Genomic DNA, 14,436 nt, shown 5'->3' with positions numbered 1-14,436 from the left:
GTTCATCAGCATTTGAAACGGAGGCTTATCGGTTTATACAGTGTTAACACTATATCGATAAAGAGTGTTTGTTCTGGTCTTCCTTTTATTTCTGAATTCTTTCTTCCCAGCCTAACCCCATTAAAATGAGAAAGTCTGTCTCGCTTATTAATACAAGGTTTTTTTTGTGTGTTCACTGAACTCTCTGTTCTCCATGAATGAGACTAGCGCTCATGGTTAAGTGTGTTGGTCATGATGGTCACTTCCTTCACTAGGGAGCTTACTCCTGTTCCTCCTCATCTCTGAGTGCTTCTCTCCTGGCAGTCGTCTCCATCGGCCATGTATCGCGGGGTTTTTTTATTTGTTTTTTTTTTGCGGAACGCAGGGCTCTCACTGTTGCGGCCTCTCCCGTTGCGGAGCACAGGCTCCGGACGCGCAGGCTCAGCGGCCATGGCTCACGGGCCCAGCCGCTCCGCGGCATGTGGGATCTTCCCGGGCCGGGGCACGAACCCGTGTCCCCTGCATCGGCAGGCGGACTCTCAACCACTGTGCCACCAGGGAAGCCCCTGTATCGCGGTTTTTAGGTATGGTCCTAGCTTTGTTTTTGCTACACTTCTGGAGGGCAGGGTCTTTCTCTTTTTTGCCTTTGTGGGCTCCACAGCCCTTAGCATGGCATCTTATCCATAGTAGGACCTCAATAAATAGCTGCTGAATTGAACTGGCCCCCTTCTGAGCTTGCTTAGCTTTCATTTCTAACTGCTGCTCTAACCATTTCAGAATGTCTTGGCTCCAATTGTTTTTCTGATTTTTTTTTGATTAGACCTCTGTGCATTTTTGTTTTCCCTTGTGTTTCATGCTTATTCCCATCTTGGTTCATTTTGTAACTCCTCAGTCTTTTTCTCAAATTTGTCTGTTTCATGTCAGTCACTCATTATTTATCATCTACTTTTTCTCCTCTCTGGGTTTCATTTCCCTTTCAAATATGCATGTTTCCCAGAGCCAGCTTAGACCTTTCTTAAAGATATTCAGAATTGATCTAATCTTTCTACCCCCTTGATTATGTATTCATTTTCCTTTACCTGAGTGTTTACACATTCTTTTCTTGTCCTGCCTGTTTGCTGACTTAGGGAAGACACTGTCCTAACTATTTGTTGAATAATAATTACCGCATTATGAGAAGTTGAACAGTTCTATCATCTCTGCTGAGAGAAATAGCTTAGTAGATGTTCCCAAATACCTATAAGCCTGGGCGTAAATGAGTTGATCTCAAGTTGTGAAAAACAGTTTACTAAAATCAGAAACAAATCAAAACAGATGTAAGATTTTGGGGTCATTAATTTCTGCTAAAGTTCCATGGAGACCTCTGAATAAGCTAAAAATACCTTCAGTGAATTACTTGAAATACCATCTCCCATGGTGTGCAATGTGATGGAGGAAAGGTATGAAGATAAATATTAACTTATTACACTCCTAATCTGCAAGCTTGTCCAAATGTAAATGTGGAGAATCTCATCCCTTGGACTAGTTGATAGAGTAGGCACAGGAGGTTTTCTGCACAGCCTCCTCCCTTAATTTCTTTAGGTCCACTTACTGTAGAGCCAGCCGGAGCCTTGATTAAACATTATTAATAGATATACTTGGGAAAATAATATAATACTTTAGGAGGCTTATTTTGTTACTGGTTTTTACAAATAAATTAAAAAGGTACATCAGAGAAAAGATAAAACTTGTCAATGAGAGAAGCAGAATATATGACACTAAAGAGAGATTAGGTTTTATTCTCAAAGTTTGTATTTTTCCTTAAGACATTCCTTGAGCAAATGTGTTTTGTGCACCCAGTGCTGAGCACAGGAGTCGATGTCATGATGCTCAGTCTCTCAAAAAACGTACAGTCTAGCAGAGGGAAGAGAGATGCACAAAGTCAAATGGAAGTTCCATAAAGGTGGTACAAAAGTAGCTCTGATAATGAAGAGACAACATTATTTTTGGCTCAGAGGTATGAGAAGTCCATGTGGAGGAGGTGTGTCTGGATCCCCTTTGAAGAGGGGTGCCTGGTAAATAGGAGAACATTTCTGTTAGAGGGAAAGCCACAAGCAAGAACCAAAGGGGAAGAACCAAAGGATTGAATAAGAAACGGTGAGAAGTTCAGGTGGTTGGGGGTTCAGGGAATGATGCTGAAAGTACAGATGTGACCAGATACAGAGCTGGAATAATATTGGGGGTAATAATAATAATCATCATTATTATTATAATAATATTATAAATTTATTATATTATATATAATATATTATATATTATATATAATACATATAATATTATATATATATAATTTAGTTGCTCCGTGGCATGTGGGATCTTCCTGGACCAGGGCTCAAACCCGTGTATATATTATATATATATATAATATATTATATATAATATATTATATTATGTATATAATATAATATATTAAATTATAATTTATAAATATTATATTATTATATTATATATTATAAAAATAATATAATAATTATTATTATAATTATATATAATAATAATAATAATAACTTTCTTCCAAGATCATTGTGAGTGCCAAGAATAATGAAGGAAAGCCTCGTACAGTCCTGGTACCTCGAGTGCGCTGAGTTCCTACGGCTGGTGTTAGGAGGGCGGTTGGAAGCTGTCCCCGTGTTTGAGCAGAGAAGTGACACAATTGTGTGTCTGATGGAGTGGGGAGGGACCTGTAGCTGGGAGACCAGGCGAGAGAACCAGGTGTGGCCTGTGTGGACTTCTGTAATCCATTTCCAGACTTGGCCTCTGTCTGGAGTTGGGGTTAGGTGCAGATGATAAGGAGAGAGCAGGGGAAAAGATTCTCTGTGGAGGGAAGAGGAAGAGCAATGAATGGAAGGACAGAGGAGGTGTGAGCCCTCACACTTTATGAGAAATTCTTTTTTTTTTGCGGTACGCGGGCCTCTAACTGTCGTGGCCTCTCCTGTTGCGGAGCACAGGCTCTGGACGCGCAGGCTCAGCGGCCATGGTTCATGGGCCCAGCGGCTCCGCGGCATGTGGGATCCTCCCGGACCGGGGCACGAACCGGTGTCCCCTGCATCGGCAGGCGGACTCTCAACCACTGCCCCACCTGGGAAGCCCGAGAAATTCATTTTTATATCTTTAACTCTGCTCCCACACTTTACACATTCCATTTCAGAATCTAAAAATATTCTGCATCGTGTCAGGACAAGGGGTGATGACTTAGGGCAGATGAGATAAAACAAGCATCATGTCTACCCAGAGGAAGAGTGAAGAGAACCCAGGTGTCCTGAGTATGTTCTTTTCTCTCTGTAAATGGCTGCTTCAGCATTTCAGCCTCACATTTGTGCAGATTTGTCAGGCTGCTTATGTCCGCATCAGTCTCATTCTCATTCTCGTGCCGAAATGTGTGAATGATGCAAAGTCTTTCAGGGAAGTAATAGAGTGAGGCCCCTCCCCTGCAAGAATATGGATTCTATCATATTCTTCTGTCTTGTGCAGCTTTCCTAGAACTTACTTATATGGCTCATCAAAATGTATTTTAGCTGGCTGCTAATCCATGCAAAATGCTGCTTTGATGCAACGGGGCGTTTCTACATGGTGCTTAATTCAGCATTTCTGCTCTATGAGGATTCTCACTGGGGATAGACCTGGAATCTATAGCCTCACCAAGCGGGCTAACCCAGACCTTGCCAGGATGGAGAGTCGCGTGCTCAGATATGGCTCGTGCACTTTGCCAAAGCCGGATGTCCTCTCTAGATTCCTGGCATGACTTAGCACGCATAATCTACCATTAGTTCTTCAAGCTTATTTTTGTCACAATTATAAAGATAATCCAAATAACAGGCAGGCTTAGCTCATTTGTGTGGGAAGCTTGGGTGCAGGAGGTGGAAAGCAGGTGTCTGCGGGTGTTTCTGTGGTGATGTTGCTTTTGCTGCCATGATGGAGATTCAGCAGATTTATACGTAATTTAGTAGAAAAAATATTCATGCAAGAGTCTTGATAAGTAGTAACGGGAATCCCTAATGTGTATCAAGCACTTCGTTAGGCAGTTTACGTGAACGTCTCATCCCTGTTTTAGAGACACAGGCGCTGCATTTGGGAGGTCAAGAAATTTGGTACAAGTCTACTTACCAGTGTGCAGTGGAACTAAGATTCAGAGTTAAGCCTCATCGTTGGTTGGCTGGGACTCTTAACTGTAATGCTATACTACCTCTAACCATTGAATAATAATAATAAAACAAGTTGGCTGTAATAAATGCTTAATAAAGTGTCATTCCTTTTGTAAATGGGTGCCTATTACAGGTGACCTAATAGAGATGGATGGGGGCTCTAGTGCCACATGCTGTGTTACGTGAGATACTGATCGTTCCATCTAATGGCAACCATAAAAGGTAGATATTATTATCTCCATTTTACGGAGTTAAAAGCTGAGGTTTGAGAAGGTAAAGCGACTTCCTCAAGTACACCCACAGCCAATTTGTGGCAGAGCTGGGCTTTGAACCCAGGTCTGCCTGACTGTCCTGTTTATCTCTGCTCTTTCTGCTGTGGTGTGCTGCCACGAGGTAGCAGGTTCATATAAAAACAGCACTCAGCATTCAACTTCCTCTTTGTAAAATTACAAACATTGCTGTGTTGGGTCTTCGCTGCTGCTGCACGCAGGCTTTCTCTGGTTGCGGCGAGCGGGGGCTACTCTGCGTTGCGGTGCACGGGCTTCCCATTGCGGTGGCTTCTCTTGTTGCGGAGCACGGGCTCTAGGCACGCAGGCTTCGGTAGTTGTGGCACGTGGGCTCAGTAGTTGTGGTTCGCAGGCTCTAGAGCGCCAGCTCAGTAGTTGTGGCGCACGGGCTTAGTTGCTCCGCAGCATGTGGGATCTTCCCGGACCAGGGCTCGAACCCGTGTCCGCTGCATTGGCAGGCGGATTCTTAACCACTGCGCCACCAGGGAAGTCCTGTAGCCCATATTCTTGCTTGTTGAACATTGTACACGTACCTTGAGAACATGAAAAACCTTTGAAAATTATTTGGAGGCTTTGTTTCTACAGGGATACTTGGTTAACTGGATTGACCAAATTGTGCAGTTTGTTCATATAATCAGAGATTTGTTTTCCCTTCAAAGAATTGATCATTTTCTTAACACACGAGCATGTATTAAGTTCTGTGCAAGAGTGATTAACTTGTACTGTTTTGAATCATGGGTTCAGTCTACAAAAAACCAGTCCTTTCCACAGAGGATTGATTCATTTGATAAGCGTCATGTACGTGTGTAACCTTACACGTGAAATGGATGTTAGCTAAAAGTTACTTAACTACTTTCTATGTTATGTTTTTCCCCGTGAGATGGAGCATCACATTCATATACTTGGTACTTCTCTAAGAGAAAAATGGATCCTTATACTTAAGAATTCCCGTGGTGGCTGAAAAAAAAAAAAAAATGCAAAGCAGCTTTAAAAGAGAGACAGATTTCCTGTATAAAGTGGGCTAAAATTTAAAATCCTGAAGAGAGAAGAGTGTGCTTTTTGAGGTTCCCCGAGTAGACATTTCACTGTCTTTTTATTGAGCCAGTTGTCAAGGTCACTATAAGACTGTGGAGTATGCACAGACAGCCTGTTTGCGTTAGAAAAAGAGATAATTAAATGTCCTTGTACTCAAGGTATGTGCCATACTGTTCTTTGTTTAAAAGAGAGAAACTTTTTAATTTATTTTTTGCGGTACGCGGGCCTCTCACTGTTGTGGCCTCTCCCGTTGTGAAGCACAGGCTCCAGATGCGCAGGCTCAGCGGCCATGGCTCACGGGCCCAGCCGCTCCGCGGCATGGGGGATCCTCCCGGACCGGGGCACGAACCCATGTCCCCCGCATCGGCAGACGGACCCTCAACCACTGCGCCACCAGGGAAGCCCAAGAAACTTCTTGATGGTGAAGCCCAAAAGAGACATGGCATGAAGTGATAGACTTATGAAGCCAGGCTGACTAATGCCTTGTATTGGCTGACAAATTGCTCTGTGTAGGTTTTATCTGGTGTGTGACTGTTCCCTCTTCAAAGTAACTTTGTAGGAAGCTACATGATAGGAGATAGCCAAGCACATTTCAGTTGGAATCACCAACTAGGTTAGGGTCTGGAGCCTTGTAAAACTCACTGAGGCACATTACTTTTTTGAGAAATAAATGGGCAGTATTCATTTTTATGATGAAGATTTGTTAAAAAGAAAAAATTGGGGGGGGGTGAACTTTGTTTTGCTAAGGGTTTTCTTCAACAGTTACTGAGTTTGATTCTTCAGACCAAGTTAAAGACTCTTTCCAGGTTTTGATTTTGGAAAGGGCCTGGTCTGGCCCCATTCAGCGAGCACATTGTCCTGACCCTTCAGTGACAGCTAATGGTAATATGATGTGATAATTTGTTGGAGAATTCCCTTGGGAGTTCTCTGGAATCATACTTTTAAGGACTATCATAACTTTAGATATTTTTATTAGTTTGTCATTTTATATATTTTTATGTTTCACGGTAAGTTTTTAATGGAATTGCTTGATTTTTTTTTTTTTAACCGAGATTTGCATACTCTTAAAGTCTACATGCCACTAAAGTTCAAAGTTCTGAGGTATAATTCATGTATCATAAAATATGCCCCTTTGAAGTGTACAATGGTCAAAGTGTACAGTTCAGTGATGTTAAGTAAATTCACAGACTTGTGGACCCACTAACGCCATCTAATCCCAGGTCTAATCCTTCTCATCACTCCAGAAAGAAACATCATACTTACCAGCAGTTGCTCCCCATTCCTTCCTTCTTCAGTCTTGAGGAGGCATTTAACATACTTTCTGTATCTGTGAATTTGCCTATTCTGGACATTTCATGCAAATGGAGTCACGTGATATGTGATCTTTTGTGTCTGCATCTTTTACTTAGCAAAATGTTTTCAGGGTTCATTCACGTTGTAGCATGTATCAGTACTTTAGTCCTTTTAAGCCTATTGTGTGCGTTTGTACCACATTTATCCATTTGTCAATTGATAGGTATTTGGATTATTTCAATATTTTGACTATAATGAATAATGCTCCTATGAATATTTGTGCACAGGTGTTTGTGTGGACATATGTTTTGAATTCTCTTGGGAGTGGAAATGGCTGCACCATATGGTGACTCTGTGTAACTTCTTGAACAACTGCCAAACTGTTCTCCAAAGTGGCTGTAATATTTTACATTCCCACTGGCAATATATGAGGGTTCCAGTTTCTTCCACATCTTTGCCAACACTTGTTATTGTCTGTCCCTTGGATCATTGCCATCCTAGTAGGTATAAATGCTATCTTTGAAAGTTTTGATTTGTATTTCCCTAATGACTAATAAACATCTTTTCATGTCTTATTGGCCTTTTGCATATATTGTTTGGATAAATACTTTGCCCATTTTTTTTTATTGGGTTGTCTTTTTATTTGGATTATGAGTTTTTTATATAATCTGGATACAAGTTGCTTATCAGATATGATTTGCAAATACTTTTACTCTTTCTAGGGTCTGTTTTTCACTTTTTGGTAGTGTCATTTGAAGCACAACAAAATTTAATTTTGATGAAGTCATGTTTACCTGTTCTTTGATTGCTTGGGCTTTCGGTGTCATAGCTAAGAAACCACTGTCTAATCCATAGTCATGAAGATTTATGCCTATGCTTTCTTCTAAGGGATTTGTAGTTTTGCCTCTTACTTTTAGGTCTTTGATCCATTTTGAGTTAGTTTTTGTATATGATATGGGGTAGAATTCTAACGTCATTCTTTTGAATGTGGATATACACTTGTCCCAGAACCATTTGTTGAAAAGACTGTTCTTTCTCCATTGAATTGTCTTGGCACCCTTGTTGAAAATCAGTTGACTGTAAATGTGAGAGTTTATTTCTGGACTCTGTTTTATTCCACTGATCTATATGTTCTTATGCCAGTACCCCACTGTCTTAATGACAGCAGCTCGTAGTAAGTCTTGAGGTTGGGAAGTATGAGTCTTGCAACTTTTTTGTTTCAAGATTATTTTGGTTGGTCTGGGTCCCTTGAATTTCTATGTGTATTTTAGTATGAGTTTGGCAATTTCTGCAAAGAAGCAAGCTGGGATTTTGATAGGGATTGTATTGGGGGAATATTTTTGTATGGGGATCTTCTGAACATCTTAACAATCTTGTGAGCAATCCCAATCAGTGAATTGGGATCTCTTCCCATTTGTTTAGGTCTTCTTTAATTTCTTTCAACAGTGTTTTGTAGTTTACAGTGTACATATTTTGCACTTCTTTTGTAAGATGTATTCCCAAGTATTGTATTCTTTTGATGCCTTTGTAAATTCTTTTCTTAATTTCATTTTGGATTGTTCATTGCTAGTGTGTGGAAATACAGTTGATTTTTGTATCCTAAAACCTTCCTGAATTCATTAATTGGCTCTAGTAGTTGATTTGTGGATTCTATGTACAAGATCATGTCATCTTCAGAAAGAGAGAGTTTCACTTTTTTTCCAATTTGGATGTTTTTTATTTTACTTTCTTGCCCAATTTCCATACCTAAAACCTCCAGTACAGTGTTGAATAGAAGTAGTGAGAAGGGGACATCCTTATTTTGTTCTTGATCATAGGAGGAAAAGTTTAGTCTTTTAACTATTAAATGTGATGATAGCTGTGGGTATGTAGATGCTGTCCATCAGCTTGAGAAAATTTCCTTTTATTGCTAGCTTGTTGTGTGTTTTTATTATGAAAAGGTATTGGATTTTATCACATGTGTTTCTTGTTCTTTATTAACACGGGGTATTACTAGCTGTGCATTCCTGAGATAAATCTCACTTGGTCATGGTGTATAATTTAAATTTAACTTGATGTTCAGGCTACTGTCTTGAGAGGAAGAGGTTTTATGCTGGAATGCCTTCTATAATTTTTAACATAATTTAGTGAAATTTTTGTCCCAAGGAGAGATGATGGAGGAGTATGATCTGATTTGGCATTTGAAGGCAGATCATGGCATCAACATTGGGTATCCATTAGAGGATCATTGCTTCATTTGGTTTTAGACATTCAATGTGAGCCACTGGAGGGCCAGACTATCCTGAGAGTAGAGGGGAACTGTGCTCTTGCCAAGAGACATTTCCCTAGTATGTCTGTGTGTTCTTCTTTCCTAATCTGCAGCCATCTTTGACATCTTTAAATGGTGACCTTTGGAAAAAGGACAACTTGTTTTAAAACAACTTCTTGGGAGAGTCTGTAAAGTAATGAAGGAGAACACGTAAGAGGAAGAGGGGATTCAGAACATGAGAGGATAGTTAGCTTAGATTTGAACATTATAGTTTTTAATGCATAGATTTCTTTGAGTTTTTTTTTTTTTTAAAAAGCTAAAAATTTACTTGTATTTGTTTCTGCCCTGTTTTATTTTTGAGGGTTGATTGTTTCAGGACCTTTTACTTCTGACTTCATGGTTTGAAAGTATTTATTTTTGAGAAAGAACAATTCATCCCAGTCATCCTTGCAACTGAAGTATGTGTGAAGGATTTGAAGGAGTTGTGATTAGAATAATCTTCAACTATTTTTTCCTATAAAAATTCAATGAAGCTCCACTCTATAATATTTTTATTTTGAGGATTCAGATAAGATGCATGCTAAATGATGTCCTTTCAAAACATGATTATGCCATGGGTACAGGTTCTGCCTAGGAACCATGACTGACTAGGGTGTGTGACCGCCTAATATGAGGGAATTTGAAGGTGACCAGAACGTAGTGGATTTCCAGAACTTGTCCTGTTTTGTCACGATCCCTTATTTGGGTTGGCACTGAGGCTCTCTGACATTGGGTTGCCATGAAAATAAGTTGCTTGGGAGAGTAACAGTAACCCACGGGTATCTAGTGATAGTGGGTACTGAGAAATTTAAACGTTATTTTAATACTTATCTGGGAATTATAGACATGGAATGTGACAGGTAAAATTTTTTGTCCCTGGGAGGAAGAGGAAAGAAACTTGGAAGATACATTTTTTTTCCTGCAATTCTGCCTTGCATAGATCACACACCTGGTGTGTTCCTCTACAATTTTAAAGTAGTTGGAGTGTTCTCCTGCTTTTTCTCATTGAGAGTGTTGAGGCTTTTAATGCAGTAGGAGGCCACAAAAAGAAATAGGGTCCTTGAAGTCACTTTGTTTAAATTTGAAGTGTTTTGTTTGGGTATTTCCAAACTGTCTTGTCTTGATGGGGACTGCTAAGTGTCTCCTTTTATACTTTGATAAAAATGTGAAATAGAAAAGACTAGACCGTTCAAAATATAAACAAAAGACATCATAAAGGATTTGAAGGACACAGAAGATAGAAGATGTATTTTCCCTTCTAATACAGTTCTGTGGAATATGGCCCTGTTTAATTCTCTCCTTTAGATCATAAAAGAAAGGAAGGAATGCATTGATTCAATAAACAAGTGGGAAATCTGGGGATACTGGAATTGGGACCAATGTTTTGCTGGTACCAGAAGCTATTTAGAGAGGGAAAGGAGAGTGCTTCGGAAATGCTCCACGCCGGGGAGCAGGGAGACACGTCAGGTGCACTCATGCTTTATCTGCTTGGCGGAAAGTTACAGCAACTTTATCTTTCTCTCTCCTGGATCATTTCAGAAAGTGACAGGGGTTGTAAGTGATATTACCCAGATGGCTGTTTCTAGATATCTCCATTTCTGGAATGCAGGATATATCACTGTGATAAATGCTTTTGCTCTCTGAATATTTCACAGAAACATCGGCTCTAGAGGGAAAATGTCCTGCCAGCCGGCAGGAAGGATGATGGATTTAGGGTGAAGGGTCTGTTCTGGGCCTGGCTGGCTCTGGAAGGGGTTCCGTTGCTCGGGTCTCCAGCCTTGGTGGCTTCTGGTTGGGGACAGCCCTGGTCTCCTGAGCAGGTGCTAGGATAGGGTGGTACTCACAGGAGAGTCACATGCTGCTTGGTCCAGGCTGGCTTGCCCTTGGGAAAACAGGGAAGCAGGCGACATAGGCCCTTGGTGGCTGTCCACCTCCCTTCCGGTGCCGGCTGATCTGCCTTGTGGGCGGCCTGTCTCTCGAGACCTCAGTTTCTGCTCGAAGGCCCTGGCATCCCAGGGCTCTTGTGGCAGTCCACTCAGCCCTGCCTAACGTGCCGGTCCTTTCTGGGTGCATAACTGCTTAAAATGATAGGTCGTTATAGCTGCTGAATGTGTCATGTCTCCCTGAGGTGTTGTTACTTTTTTTCTTTAATAGACTTCATCTTTTAGAGCAGTTTTGGGTACCAAAGTTGAGCAGAAAGTACAGAGATTTCCCCTGTACTCTCAAGGTGTTTCTGTTTTAACAAGTGCCTTCTAGCAATGCAGAGGCTCATCACAAAAGTGAGGGTTTCAGGCAGGTACCAGTCAGCGAGGGAAGAGATAGGGAGGAATCATTGTAAATAATAATGACTAACATTTACAAGCACTTTTACATGGTGAGGGTAAGCTCCATGCCACATGCCTGACGTAATGGTCATGACAACACTCTGATCTGGGTTCCATTAGGATCCTCAAGGTGAGGAAGCTTGGAGAGGGCAGGTCACTGGTCCAAGGTCGCATAGATATTAACTGGCAAAATTCAAAAGTGTTATCAGCGGGTTGAACCCCAAAGCCCACACTCATAGCTATCTTAGTTGTCCTGAAGATCGAATCAGGTGGCTGGCTGTGTCAGGCCTCTGGTAAGAACAAGTGGGACTCCTCGGTAAAGGTAAAGGCAAGTGTTATAACCTTCGGTGAAGAGTTAGATGCCGCGGCTCACGGTGCCCCTGGACGGAGTTGTCGGGAGAATGAATTGTCAGGGCCTCACTCTCTGCCTTCTGTCCAGTGTCCTGCAGACGTTGCTCAGTGACAGCCCAGGAGGAAGCCAGAGGCCTGGAGAACCCACGGCTGCAATCCATATAGATCAGACCCTCAAGGACAAGGGGAAGAGTTGGCTGTCACCGTGGGAGAGGGGTCACCAGATACGAGTGCTGCCTTAGGTAGAGGGATGTAGCCACTGCCAAACCACGGCCTGGCTGGGAGAGAACCCCTGCTTTTCTCTTCCTTTACTCCCATCTCTTGCTAGGGCTTCTTACTGGCTGAGCCCAGCACTAAAAGGCAGGGAAGCTTGGGTGATGCAGCTTTCTGGGGCACAGAGCAGGGTGGAGGAGGGGGGAGTGAATCTGGATGGGGACGCTGAAAAAGTCTTTGCTTATAGCCTATCTGTGAGCCCGTCTCTGAAGTGCAACCTCAGATGAGGAGGTCACTGGGTCATTGGTCAGCAGCTGTATTTAGGTCAGTTGCCTTTGTACGTACAGCACCTTTCACTTGACCTTGTTACATATCAGTTTTCTCTGAGCCTTTAAGAGGAAGCTTGCATCAACTTGCTTTGCCTTCTGAGTAAAAGCCAGCATATTTGCAGAGGGCTCGTCTCCCCCCTTCTGGATGTCTGTGTAGTTCGCAAATTCTTGACCTTGAGTGGTGTTGGCTTGTAGTTATCCCTCTGTGTCTATGCCTGGGCCCTGGGGCATTTGTGTCCTTCAGATGCCCCTTCATCTGATAAACTTTCCAAAGGTTCAGCGTTTTCCGTGTCTCATTAAAATTTAATTTGCTGTAACACTGCCAAGCCCAGCCATAGCTTTGTTTAAATGGCTTCGTTGCCTCATTCTTTGCATTGCCTCTGCTTCTGAAGATCTTGAGGCAGTAAATGCCTTCAGCCAGCAGCCGTGAAGGGCAGGTGGGGCCTTGTCCATGAAATCTGTGTGTTCACAAGTTTCCCTTCCCTACCGTACACAGGCAAGGACTATGGGGTTATCGGAGAGTGCAGTGGATGGCCAGGGCCTTGTGGGACAGCAGGAAGCAAGTATTAATTCACTTAAGGGCTTGGTACTTGTTTCATTTGGGGGAAGCCTGCTCAAAATACAGTAAGATTTTAAGTTAGGCTGCTCTTATAAGCATCAGCAATAGAAATGTCCCCTAGATCCTATTCTGAAATTGGTGTAGAGACTGCAGTGGAGTTCTGCAGTTATTCCTATGCGCCCAGGCTTACGCATGAGCACTTTGAAAAGTGTTCTTAGATTGAAGCTCGAAAACACGCACACTTTCTGTAGGGTACGTTGTTGAGAGGCCTATTGCACTGTGTATCGAGAATCAGATGATTCAGACCTGGCCTGGATAAAAGTGAGGAAAAGCTCTCCTTGGGCCCCTGGCAGGGTGGATGAATGAGGAAGAAACCAGGAGGGAAGCAGAGGGAGTCAAGGGCCAGGGCATTCAGGCTGAGGACAGAGAATTCTCAGGTCTCCTGAGAAGCAGTGAGGAGGGATTTCTTTCCTGGGTTTTGAGAAGTGAATACGTCAGAGGAAAGATGATAATGTGTTTCAAATTGCTAATGTATGCTTCTTTTAAAGATACCGGAATCTCTGGAAAAACGGAGGCATTTGGTTAATTTTAGTGGTCAGTTCTCTGTTCGTTGACCAGTTGTTTCCAGAGATAGTCTGGAACAAACAGAGGAGTATGTGAAGGATTTTAGGGGCAGAGGCCTCTCACTGTAAATGTCATCTTTTCTCCTTTCTTTTCTCACCAGATTTCCATTACGCCTACCTGACCACCCTTCTCCCCTGTTTGGTTTTTCACTCTGATTCCTGTTTATTCTCTTTCCACTTTACTTTAATTCTCTCCCGTCTTTTGTGTTGTTGTTGTTGTCTTGTCTTGTCTTTCTTTTCGGGTGGTCCTGAGGCAGTTCTGCCTCGGCATGGCTCTGCCTCCTCCCGGTAGGAAGCAAATGCTTAGTGAGGCCACGTCGGCCCATTGCCAGGCACATATTAGGGGCTTCGTGAACGTCTGAACAAGCGGCCGTAGTCTCTGAAAAAGGTGGGCCAGTGAGAGCGGAAGATAAGGGTTGCTCTTTGGAAAAATGTTGGTGGGTTTCCTTTGGATTTGCCTCTGTGAATGGTGGCTTTGCCATTTGGGCTGTTGTTTAGTCTTGGACTCTCTTTCACAGTGGTTTATTTTCGGTGGGTTCTGCTGTTTCTTTTCCCTCCTCTATTCTTAATGGTTTTTTTTTTTTTTTTTATACCAAGCTGCACCTTCCTCTTACCTTAGCCTCCTTCCACGGCTGGCTCGGCACCAGCTCCCTGCTTCCTCTTTGCCTGCACGGCCTCGTCCTGCTGTTCCTGTCCTCGTCGTTGAGATGCCTCCACTTCCCTCCCTGCTTTAGTGCCTTTATGGATTCTTCATTCTGCCTTCCTGAACGACAGGGGTCTTGGTGTCTCTAGGATGGGGAGCTTGGGCTTCATCACACCCGATGAGCACTGGATGTGGGAAGGGACCCTGAGAGAGTAGAACGTCCAGCTGGAGGGAAAGCGACCGTCACTTCTCCTGTCACATAGTCTGTGCCATTCAGTTCGACCTGTTCTTATATTCTTCTGTGAGATTCATTTCCCCAGAGTCTCACTGGC

At 42.5% G+C, this 14,436-nt stretch overlaps 1 protein-coding gene across 6 annotated transcripts in view; it reads left to right on the top strand.

Annotated features, from left to right (window-relative positions):
- CCDC85A (coiled-coil domain containing 85A) overlaps window positions 1-14,436 on the top strand; it is a 201,016-nt gene that overhangs the window by 56,667 nt on the left and 129,913 nt on the right. The window lies entirely within an intron of this gene.

The sequence above is a fragment of the Phocoena phocoena genome, chromosome 14 (assembly GCF_963924675.1).
Source record: "Phocoena phocoena chromosome 14, mPhoPho1.1, whole genome shotgun sequence".
Lineage (NCBI taxonomy): Eukaryota > Metazoa > Chordata > Mammalia > Artiodactyla > Phocoenidae > Phocoena > Phocoena phocoena.
Note: the sequence above shows the minus strand (reverse complement) of the source record. Positions and strands in the feature narration are given on the sequence as shown.